At 46.4% G+C, this 12,704-nt stretch overlaps 1 protein-coding gene across 4 annotated transcripts in view; it reads left to right on the top strand.

Moving 5' to 3' along the window:
• LOC146772922 (acyl-coenzyme A thioesterase THEM4-like) overlaps positions 1–12,704 on the top strand; it is a 120,540-nt gene that overhangs the window by 50,643 nt on the left and 57,193 nt on the right. The gene's annotated exons all lie outside the window — the stretch shown is intronic.

Below are 12,704 nucleotides of genomic sequence, written 5' to 3'. Positions count from 1 at the left end.
AGAAAACCAGGATTTGAACTGTACCCAACTCTAAAATAGAATTATTATGGTTATTTAAGCCAACATTACTCCTTCCAACCTGGGGAGACCTTGGGGGGAAACAAGTTTGTTGTGCTCTTTACATGAAGACACTGGTAGCCATGTTGTAAGTTTCTAAGTCTTCTTTATTAGTTCCAAGTCAAGTGCTATCAATCAAGGATCAGCCATGTACCAGCTCCTACACCAGCCCCACCAGGAGCAGCCTGCCTAGCTGCTCAGCCCATCTCCAACTGTCATCACTCATCCACACAGGCACCCAGGCATTCCATTCATCACAGTCACACCAACATTCCGTTACCATCTCTCACTCTGGCTGAGCAGCAAGGAAGACCTAGGCTAATTACAATTAAATGTAATACTCAGGATATAACATTATCCCTTTCCTTTTAAAATGAAAACAAAGATTACAATACTGAAACAGATAACTACACACAAGATAAGCAATGATGTTCATAACTAAAGGATGCAACTAAAAATAAAACATCACAAAAGAGAGAACAATGCAAATAAAGAAAAGATGGGCAAAATACGACATATATAAAAACATGCATCAAAATTCCCCATCCTCCCTCAAGATTATTCAAATAGTTATTAAATCACAATCCAAGATAACGCAGAGAAACAGACTAACACTGCATCGCAGAGAAACAGACTAACACTACGTACCTTCGGGAAGGAGTATAAATTGTCAAATTACATACTAACAGTAACCCCATCCTTCCCCCTGAACATTTGAAAAACCATGTAGTGAAAGGTGAACACACCCCACGACAAACACCCGAGGCCAGAAACAGACAACAAGGGTGACCAACACTACAGATACACGTGTACCACAATATGGACCACATAGAGGGTACACACAGTGAGGCGCAGGGTGACTTACACACGACCACATCTGAAGCGCGGGGCGACTTACACAGGACAACATGTGATGCACAAGGCGACTTACACACAACAACATCTGAAGCGCAGGGCGACTTACACAGGACAACATGTGACGCGCAGGGCGACTTACACACAACAACTGAAGCGCAGGGCGACTTACACAGGACAACATGTGAGGCGCAGGGCGACTTACACACATATACACAGACAAGACGTGTAGCGCAAGGCGACTTACACACACATCAGCCCAACGTGCAACGTAAAACGACTTGCACACACAACACAAGAAGAAGGGAACCACCCACCAAGACCAGAACCACCCTCATGTAAGGGAGAAACTGTGATGTCCACCCACCAGGAGACTAGGACGTCCGAACCATAAACAGCGTAAAACTGTGGAATCACGACATAAAATTGCTGTATATGTTACATTTACTGTAGAACACTAGTGACTTGTGCCCCAGGCCGGTGAGCGACCTCTAACCCGAATACTACTAGGCTAGGAACTCCAACGGGACAAGATTAACAAAACCTACTCTTTAGGAAATGACCTAGTAGATTTGAAACATATGAAAAAGATCATGTGCCACTCGGCTGCCTGTTAACACGAAAACTGTGACACCAATTTAAAACCAAACGAAAAATACTGCTACTTCAATAATACATAGCACTCTCCATTAAGCATAGTTGCTGTATTTGGTTTTCCTATTTGAAGTGGAGACAAATTCATTCTACAACCACTGGAGAATGATGTGAACACTGTACTATAAGAAACAAAGAAGAGCAGAGAAAAACGTGTAGCTTGAAGTTGACAGCAATATCAGAAAGTATCTTCAAACAAACGATGTATGCTGCGTGATCCAGAGGGTGAACCTACAAGTCTTTCAAACTCCTTAAACCCTTACCCAAATAGACGTCACATGTGCCCAGACTCAGTTGCTATTACCACGAAGAAAATTGTCCGATCAAGAGTAGATAAAGACTTGCCCACAGGATACGAACGCTCCGTTGAACTGAAGCAGAGTCCACATCGTCGTTTCCAGACTTCAAGATGTGATGTTCAAACTTTATTTAAACCAGCAAAGCAACGTGGTTGGCAAAGTGAAACATCGTGGTTGGCAACTCATCGGAACATAGTGGCTGCCAGCCACAAGATGGCGGCACGTTTTCGGCGGCATGCTGGGTGGCTCCAGGCACGTAGGTGCATTAAGGAACTGCAGAACATCGGAAAAACGGAGGAGCGTCACCGAAGAACCATGGAGACCCCACACGTCTGAGGGTGAAGGTAAGGCTGCGCGCGGGTAGAGAACAGCACGCGCCATCATTTTCAAATTGCTTAGGAGCGGTTTAACTGCCATTTGTCCAGTGGGACTGCGAAGTACAAAATTAAGTCTAAAAAAATAAGATGAAAATTCTCTCCACATGCAGAAAGAAAGTACTGAAAAACAGAATGGCAGCTCCCCAAGTACGGCCACAGACACCCTCTCTTGACTGCTCCAATAAAAATAATCTTGACAGCTGGCAAACAGTGAAAACTACCACAAGCAGTTTGACACGGCTTCTTGATCCAGGGCAAACACAAAGTAGTATACACTACTCGATGACTGCTTTACTGAACATGAAGATGTGGTTAAAACTGTAAAGCCTCACTCCAATCTGACTAGGACATACACACGTTACCAACTTAAAATGTCCATATGTGCCACTATTGCACGCAGACCCTGGAACATCTTGATCCATGACAGACAAAATGGTCTTGAGAATCAGAAAAACACTTTGTGATGCAAACTCCAATGCAGGTTGTGTAACTCTTAAGAGTCTCATAAATGACCACTTAGTGAATTATCTTTAAAAACGCACTTCTTGACAACAAAGCAGAAGACTTAGCAACACCACATCTCTCCTGTGTGGCATCTGTGAATTTACTTCACTGAGTTGGACCACAACTCACATCTTGAACAGCCACAATTCCTTTGCGTAGTGGATACATCCATACGGCAGATTCAAAAGGAAGTGGTAGGGTGAAAGTCAGTCAATTCATACCCTAACATACAGACCATACCTGTGGTCCAGTTCATGGAGCAAAATCAGGCAGGATACAGGTTGGGGCCGTCCGATGACAGGACACTGGTGGGGCTGGCTTGTCATTTACTCCATTCTGCTTATTGTATTTTTCTTTCTTTTTTTTCTTTTGTAGTTGTGCTGGTTACAATGGTTTCTTTGTAGTCTCTGGGTTTCTGTACAATCCTTAAGTACGCTTGGGTCCAGGTCCGCTCGTCGCCAAAATTATGTTGTGCTCTTTACATGAAGACACTGGTAGCCATGTTGTAAGTTTCTAAGTCTTCTTTATTAGTTCCAAGTCAAGTGCTATCAATCAAGGATCAGCCATGTACCAGCTCCTACACCAGCCCCACCAGGAGCAGCCTGCCTAGCTGCTCAGCCCATCTCCAACTGTCATCACTCATCCACACAGGCACCCAGGCATTCCATTCATCACAGTCACACCAACATTCTGTTACCCTCTCTCACTCTGGCTGAGCAGCTAGGAAGACCTAGGCTAATTACAATTAAATGTAATACTCAGGATATGGTTATGTAAGCCAACATTACTCCTTCCAACCTGGGGAGACCTTGGGGGGAAACAAGTTAATGAGGCTTTCACATCGTCACCAAGCGGTAAGGCCTGGGCGGGGTTTGGTGAAGTTGGCTGGCTCTTTGAGTAGCGGATTGGAGGCTGCGATTGGGACGCAGGAGCATCTACAAATTGCCAAGGAGTCTGCGGCTGGCACTGGTGCTGCAGCCCAGTGGCTGATAATACTCTTCCTGGCTATCGATGGGCTCAGAAGTCCCTCCTGAGAATCCTTGTGTCGCCACCATTGGACCACAGAGAGCAAGATGGACGCAGAGGTATTACAACATGATGGTGGGATAAGGATCTATGGCTGGGGGATGAGGGGTATCCTTGAACATAGCAGGACAAGCAAAGAGTGGGGTGAGATCTCTGGTGATAGTCCTGCCCCAGAAGTGAGCAGTGACATCAAAAAGAGTAATGTGGAACATGAGGATATTATTGTAGTGCAGTAGAAAGTCTTCTATACAGGTGTAGGTGGGTTATCATACAAATGTGACCTCAGGGAACTGCCAGGCAGCAGCAGACAGGGCAGGCGATGAGCCACTTGCTATCCGCTTCACTGACTGTGGCTGGGGCTAGTGATAAGCGGCAGTGACAATTCTCTCAGGAGTGGAGGGATCACGTCCCTGAACCTGTACTATTGCCCACTGCACCAAACAGATGAATCTGACGCTAAAGGAACATGCATTCACAGTATCAGAACACACGACCAATGTGCCCTTTTTTGTGCTCCTACCAGACAGGCTATCTACTAATGCTTGCTTATTGACCTCTTGGCCTCTGGGCAGAATGTCAGAAAAGAAGACCCAGAACCTTTTCTCCATGACATATTGCTTGCTGTACATGATACCCATAATGCACTTGAACAGAAGGTTGATACAGTAGCTATCAACTGTAGAGTTCTATGCATAGATTTCAAGAAAATCGCACGAGTGGGCACAGTGGAAAGGAAGACAGTGTAAAGTGTGGTGGATGTTAACACCCTGCGACTGTAACACCACTTCTTGTAAATACCTTGATGCTTAAGTGCAAGATGCAGAACAACTCTCTGGATGAAACTATGTGTAGATTTTGGGAGTGCTGGAGAGTCTGTGGGCCGAGTTGTTTGTGGAAGAGTTGACCACCAAATACTTTTTTTTTGACCATTTGATATTAAGGACATTTATGCAAGTACATATACAGTATACTTCATGGGCATTTGCCAGAGGAGGATAGCAAATTTGTGGTACATGTCATCCCTCCCTGGGTACTTTACATAATTATTACATGTATAACGTTTAAGGTCGATATATCACTTATAATACATAGTTCGGATCACTTGTTGACATAGATAATCTCGCCCATAAACAACCGAGCACTTATCCGTAGTCAGTATTCAAATAAACATTACTGCATTACAGAAGTATTGCGTTGACTCATGGTTCCATTATTTATGTCCAACATAAACAAAATAATGCAAAACTTTCGGTAGTCATTGTCGGTAGTGGTACAATACAATAGTATTTTTTTAATGACATTTAGACGGACCTGTGCATATGTTAGAAGCTGTCCCCCCCCCCCCCCCCATGCCCTTCCAGATAGGTGTGACCCCATTAGTTCTGAGTAGGGGGATGATATTGTGAGGGTCTCTATTAAATATCCAGTACCAGGCAACATAGAGCTAAGTACCACAAAGCGATTCCCAAGCACACACTTTCAAATCAATAATATATACAATATGCAATATTTTGGACAATCTTTGTCTTTTGTGCTTTATTTTCTAAACCTTGTCCCCGGTTCTACGTGTTCACACAACAGGAAATAGAACGCCGTCTGAACGTCTGGGTTTCAGATTATGGGTACCCAAACATGATCGAATATTGATTCTGGATACTCCCCTTTATGGAAACAAACAATTTAAGACCGACAAGAAGTACACATCATATTGAACACATATGATTCCGTTAGACTGAGAAACACCTATGATACCACCGGAACGGATGTAGAACCGGGAACAAGGTTTATTGCGTATACACCAAGAAGAAGACAGCCCTAAGGAAGTCGTGGGAAATACCCGATACAACAAAACACGTGTTGGCAGGGCATGAAAAGACAAAAAGAAAATAAAGAACAAAAGACAAAGATTGTCCAAAATATTGCATATTGTATATTATTGATTTGAAAGTGTGTGCTTGGGAATCGCTTTGTGGTACTTAGAGAGATCTCTTGGTATCTCATTTTCAGGAGGTAGGGTGATTCCTCCTTCCTTTGAGCACCACTAGTACAGATAGAAGTGTTAACTGATATACCGACATTTGAGAGTGCCTGTAACAGACTTGGGAACTTATCACCCAGGGTGTGTATCAACATAGAGCTTATGCAGCTAATGCGAGTAGGCATGGATTCAACAGGTGTACCATTTTCATCCCTCCAAGGACCCACAAGAAGGAGTTGCAAATGGGGTGTAAGGCTCTGCTCCTGAGGTCCCCACCCCCACTCCGACACTCAATCTGCTCATCTATGAGCCATGGTCACCATGAGAAAATAGGGTTATCTTTGACGGCAGCACCTACTGAGAGGGGGGTCATTATCTGGGGCAGGTCTGCTGTGTCTCTGCTCCACCAAATACTTAATATCAAGAAGTCTCTTTGCGTTCTGTCTTTGGTCGAAGGGGTACATTAAGCCCTAGTGCTGCCTCAAAACCACTTGCCCCTCGCGAGGGCCATCAGAGAATGCCTCCTCAATTTCATTGATTGGGATGCAGACAAAGTAATCACCAGGCCTGTTCGTCCAAGAAAATGTGTAACTTAATTTTTCCAAACTTTACACAGGCATTAAGCACCAGAGGAGGACTTAAGATGTAGTTAATAGGAAATAGGTAGATAGAAGAATTAAGTGTATCATGAAGTTCCCGCATACCTATGGATACTTCTTGATGGTGAAACATAGCACTTTGTGAAATTTAATAAAGTATGGGACTGGCTCGAGGTTTTGTATACCACGGGGAAAGCTTAATTGGTTAAGCGCCATACTGAGCAAGGGGTGAGGTTAAGTACTGATATTACATCCTTTCCCCAAGAGGTGCAATCCAAGGGATCAGTAGTGAGGTGGAGGCCAACTTTTACTGTACTGTCTGTACCAACTGTGTTGACTTTGCTTGCCTTTCAACACCCTCAGTACCGGGAAATGCTAAAGCAAACGGAGGGTGAGATTAATGATCTCATGAGGAAGAAACATGATGCTTTTAGAAGTGGGATGATGTCAAAATCTTTCTATGGACTGAGGTCTGTAAGCAGGTGGCAGTTTACATGAACTCACCAACGCTATGATCACTGTGCACTGACTTGTTTTGAGACTTGTAGTGGCTAGCAGGATAAGGGTCTTACCTCCACTCGTCTCTTTATTTCTGGTCCTCTTTCTCAAATTGATTTTTAATCATGCTTCTCTTTATCTAAGGTTGAAATATTCTAAGTGCACTAAGGGCATTGAGTTCAAGGGTAGTTTGAAACTAACAACAAACAGCACTGTGGTATACTGTGGGGAGAACATGGGGAGTTAAACTGGCTTAGGTCAGGGCTTGGTTTATTGGATACATTGTGCCTGCATGGAATATGACTTGAACCGGTGGGTCACCCCCTGAAATAACGTCTGTGACCTGTAAGATGGATGAGTTAAAACTGGTATCTTGGAACGTGAAAGTCCTTGAAGGCTAGATGAAGAAGGGCATGATTATAAATACTTAGTTTGCAAAGGCATTGATGTAGGTCTAGTGAGGACGCTCATTTAGTGGGACTCATCTGTAATGTCTTTGGAGCTGGATAAAACAAAATTCTGGCAAATAAAGGCTGTTAGGTCTGGCATCCTTGGCGTGGTTTCCCCTGTCTTTTTGCTTCTGCCTCCCGTATTTTTGACTGTATGCTGGACTTCATTTTTGCTGGTTTTTGAACTATGGGCACTTTTCCACTGCTGATCAGGCTAAAGTGCCAGGGCCTCCTTTGTAAAATAGGATTGTGATTGGTTATCCATGATTGGCATATTTGGTTTACTGGTAAGTCCTTTGTAAAGTGCACTGTCTGTGTCCAGGGCCTGTAAATCAAATGCTAGTAGTGGCCTTGCAGCACTGATTCTGCGACCCACACGAGCAGCCCTTCAAACATGTCTCAGGCCTGCTACTGCAGTGTCTGCAAATGCAGTATTAAACTGCCATATCAACATGGCAAGTGCCCAACTTGCCAGGCCCAAAACTTCCCTTTTATTGCATGTAGGACACCACTAATGTAGGCCCAATGTAGCCCCATGGGCAGGGTGCAGTGTATGTGAAAGGTAGGACATGTACTGGTGTATTTTACATGTCCTGATTGTAAGGCCTATTTCTCCCATAGGTTATCATTGGAGCTGCTTGGTAACCTCTTACAAGTGTAACTTTCAATTGGGAAAAACTACAGATTTGGAGTTTGGGTTCCCTGAATTTAGGATTTAAAGACACATCTTTCCGTGAAGGTGGTTTTCAAATTGGGTGTTTAAAAATGCCACTTTTAGAATTTTAGAATTTCTTGCTTTACCATCCTGTGCCTCTGCCGACCTGTGGAATCCACATCTGGTTTAGACTGACAGTGGGCTGTTTGTGCCCTTTTTATCCCGATTGCCCATAGCCATGCTGATGGGCCTTCCTAAGCTAGAGTGGTGGGAGGAGTATTCACTGAAACCTGATTAGACCTGTACTGTCTCCACCCCCTGTAGTGTGTCTGTAGCCAGGTCAGAGCAAGGCAGGATCCGTGCAAAGACTATCCTTTGAAGTATGCCTTCTTCAAAGGTGGAAACGGGTATAAGTAATGGATATGTGTCACGGGCCCCTGGGGCCTTGCAAGCCTGAAGGAGAGGTGAACCCAAAATTAGGAGGAGGAGATTCGGAATGTTCAGTTCTGGAGGCTTTTTTGTTTTATTTGATTTAAAGGCGATCAAAAAAAGAAATAGCGGCCATCGAGTATCACCACAGGCGAGGAGAAAGGAGAAAACAAAAATAGTCTCTGTTGTCCATGAGAGTTCTGGCAGCGGGACGGCTTTGGCTTTGTTTCAGCTCCGGCAGGGAAACGTCCGGTTTTGTTATGGACCAAAAAGAGAACAAGAAAAACCACAGGTCAGTAGAATGTACAATGGAGCCGCGTTTTGATCAAGGAAGGGGGTGTGCGAGGGGTCACCGAGGACTACCACCACCTGTGCTTCAGTGTAGAGTAAAAAAAACGGTGCCCGCCCTCACAAACCTACCCGTTCCCTCCCCGTGAAAAAGAAAGCCCCCGCAGAAGACGACGTACCTGCTCCAGCCACACTCCTCCTGGAGAGTGGCGGAGCAACGCGTGGGGTCGTTGGCCTCCTGGCATCGGATCCTTCTCCAGCCTCTTCTCCTGGACCTCAGGACCGCCGTTTGAGTCGGGACCCAGCAGCTGCTCCCCCGGTCTTCTTCCTCATTCGTCTTCTTCGATTTGTTCTCCGGCTTGTGCACTTTCTGGTTCTCGTTCTTCCCCTTTCACCACGGCGAGGCTTCCTGATAGGAGGAGGGGGTCCGACGTCCCGCCTCCAGACACGTCCTCCCGCAGGTCCCAAGCAGATTTAAATGGGCCAGTCCAGTCCTGTGCACGGAGGAGGGTTAAAACATCAATATCGGACGTGGCTTGCGGGGTCCACTCCTCAGGGATTCCGTGACACAACCCCCCCCCTGGATTTCCACGATCGGGGGAAAGAGGATAGCAGGAAAGAAAGTCAGCATTCCCCTGCTCCGTGCCCCTACGGTGATGAACCTCAAATTGGAAAAACTGCAGAGCCAGAAACCACCGCAGCACACGGTCGTTGCAGCCCTTATTCTGCTGGAGCCAAGTCAAGGGGGCATGGTCAGTATACAAAACAAAAGGCCAGCCCTCGAGATAGTAGCGCAGCTTTTCGATTCCCCACCTCACAGCAAGGCATTCCTTCTCTATCGTGGGGTAGACCCTCTCCCTCGGGAACAACTTCCTGCTGATATAGACGACAGGCCTCTCAGCACCCTCACTATCAACCTGGGACATTACCGCACCGATACCCACCCCGGAGGCGTCTGTCTGGAGAACAAAGGGTTTTCGGAAATTCAGCGTCATTAGTACAGGGGAGGTCGTCAGGTCGGTTTTAAGGGACTGAAAGGCCCGGTCTTCAGGGGCCAAGGAGGTACGTAACCGCGAGGCAGAGACTGACTTCTTTAGAGGATCCGTGAGGGGGACAGCGAGCTCTGAAAACTGGGGAATGAATCGTCGGTAGTACCCCACTAATCCCAGAAAAGCCCTAAGGTCATGTTTGGTAGCAGGCAATGGAGTGTTGTGGATGGCCTTTACCTTCTCCGTCTGGGGTTCTATAAGACCCATCCCTAAAACATATCACAAATATTTGACTTTCTGGAAAGCGAACCTGGACTTTTTTGCATTGATATGTAAACGAGCAAGTCTGAGCTGGGTGAGGGCGGCCTGGAGATGTTGCAGGTGTTCTTGCCATGATTTGCTGTATACCACAATATCGTCGAGATAGGCAGATGCGTAGGATAGGTGGGGTGCCAAAACCGTATCCATCAGCCTCTGGAAACTAGACGGCGCCCCATGCAACCCAAACGGGAGGACGGTAAAGTGGTATAGGCCATCGGGTGTGGCGAAAGCCGTCTTCTCTTGATCAGCAGGGTTTAGGGGTATTTGCCAGTAGCCCTTGGTGAGGTCTATCGTTGAGATGTACCGAGCCTCACGAAGGCGCTCTATCAATTCATCAACCCTGGAAATGAGGTAGCCGTCCTGTTTCGAGATGCGGTATACTGGTCGAAAGTCGATACAAAATCGGATGCTGCCATCCGGTTTCGGAACAAGCACCACTGGGGAGCACCAGTTGCTCTTAGAGTGCACTATGACCCCTGCTTTGAGCATTTGAGACACCTCGTTTTGGAGAGCGAGTCGTCGGGCCTCGGGTACCCTATAGGGTTTCTGTCTAATCACGACTCCTTCTTGAGTCGGAATCTAATGTTCGGCCAAATGGGTCTTGCCTGGCTGATCGGAGAAGATCTCTTTATGGTTAAGGAGGAGGAGCCCGATCTCTTGTCCCTCTCTGTCAGTCAAGTCATTGTTAATTATGGTATCCTGAACAGTGTGGTCTGGGGTTTCCACGGTGGATACACTGTGGTCAGTTTAGGTGGAGGCCCCAGCCATTTTTTCAAGAGGTTTATATGGTACATTTGTGTTTTTCTCGAAGAGAGCCTTAGAACATAGGTTGTTTTGCCTATCTATTTTATGATTTGGAAAGATCCTTGCCATTTCTTCCTCAATTTATGGAAGGAGGATTAAAGCCCAATCTCCTACGTCTAGTTCACGCCACTTTCTCCCTTTGTCGTAGAAGTGTTTTTGTTTTCGTTGGGCCTCTTCCAATGACTCGTGAGCTAAGGTTCTCAGTTTGTGCAGACGGGACTTAATTTGGTTTGCATAATCCAACAAGGATTCGGCTTCTGAACCCCCTCCTTTTCCCAACTCTCTTTGGTGATCTCAAGAAGCGTCCCTATTGTCTCTATTGTCCATGAGAGTTCTGGCAGCGGGACGGCTTTGGCTTTGTTTCAGCTCCGGCAGGGAAATGTCTGGTTTTGTTATGGACCAAAAAAAAAACAAGAAAAACCACCGGTCCGTGGAATGTACTATGGTGCCGCATTTTGATCAAGGAAGGGGGTGGGCGAGGGGTCACCGAGGACTACCACCACCTGTGCTTCAGTGTAGAGTGAAAAAAACTGTGCCCGCCCTCACAAACCTACCCGTTCCCTCCCTGTGTTCCCCCGGTCTTCTTCCTCATTCGTCTTCGTCTTCTTCGATTAGTTCTCCGGCTTGCGCACTTCCTGGTTCTCGTTCTTCCCCTTTCACCACGGCGAGGCTTCCTGATAGGAGGAGGGGGTCCCGCCTCCAGATACGTCCTCCCGCAGGTCCCAAGCAGATTTAAAGGGGCCAGTCCAGTCCTGTGCGCGGAGGAGGGTTAAAACGTCAATATCGGACGTGGCTTGCGGGGCCCACTCCCCAGGGATTCCGTGACAATATGTAACCCCACGTTTTGAACACTTTTGGATCAAGAGAAGATTCTGAAAAGAAGTGGAGCTGTAGGAGGAGAACGGCCACTCTGCTTGTTACTGTGTTGTGCTGCCCTGCTGCTTTCTGCTTCTGTCTTGGGCAGAGGAAGGACTGGACTCTACTGTCTTTTCCTGATATCAAGGTTCTCAAAGGGCTTGTGTGTGTGCTTCCCTTCTGTTGAAAGTCTCAGGGCCATCAACAACTTCATCTGCAGCTCCCCTGACCTCCTCTGCTGGGAGTTCTGACCTGCCCTGCCAAGGTGTGCCAATGCCAGTTCTGGGTCCTTGAAGGTGGTTTTGCTGCTTAAAAGACTGAAAATCCAGGCATCGCCCTTCTCTGCCGGTTTTTCCTGCTGCAAGCTTGCTGTGCGGTTGAGAAACCAATGCAATCGCCGCTGTGCGTCTGAAAAATCAATGCAGGGCCTGCCATGTGACTGAGAAATCGCCGCAGACCGAGTCCTGAGCACCGTATCTCCAACATCCAAGACCCCCACTCTGACTTCGGGGCAGGCCCTGCTGTGCGGCTAAAAGAATTTGATGCACCACTATTCCATGGCTGTGAAAAACTGCGCAGCGCCTGTTTCGCCACTGCATCGGCCCAGCACGGCTTGATTTTTCCATGCATTGCTCCTGTGCTGCAAGTCTCCAGCAAAGCCATGAAGAGCTGAGGCTGCGTGTTTGGTATTTGACGCATCGATTCTCCTCACAGTAAGAAATCAACGCAATACTTTTCCTGCGTGGAGCAGAACTGACGCTCCATTACTCTGGGAGTGAAGAATCAACACATTGGTTCTGTTTTCGATTCTTCCCTCCTCTGCAGCTGTTTTTCATCCTGGATTTTGACGACTCAAAGGTACTTTGTGCTAAAATCTATGCACCCATAGAGTTCTATGGACAAACTTGCTTAAACCTTTTCAAAAGTGACATCTTTGCCTATGTATGTTGGATTTTTGCCGTTTTGGCCTTGTTTGGTTTAGATAAAGATTGGTTATTTTTCTAAACTAGTATAGTGTCCATTTGTAGGGTTTTCACTGTGTTATTGTGTGTTTTATGTACAAATGC

This window comes from Triturus cristatus, chromosome 12, assembly GCF_964204655.1.
Source record: "Triturus cristatus chromosome 12, aTriCri1.1, whole genome shotgun sequence".
Lineage (NCBI taxonomy): Eukaryota > Metazoa > Chordata > Amphibia > Caudata > Salamandridae > Triturus > Triturus cristatus.
The sequence above is the reverse complement of the archived record's forward strand: the minus strand, read 5'-3'. Positions and strand labels throughout refer to the sequence as shown.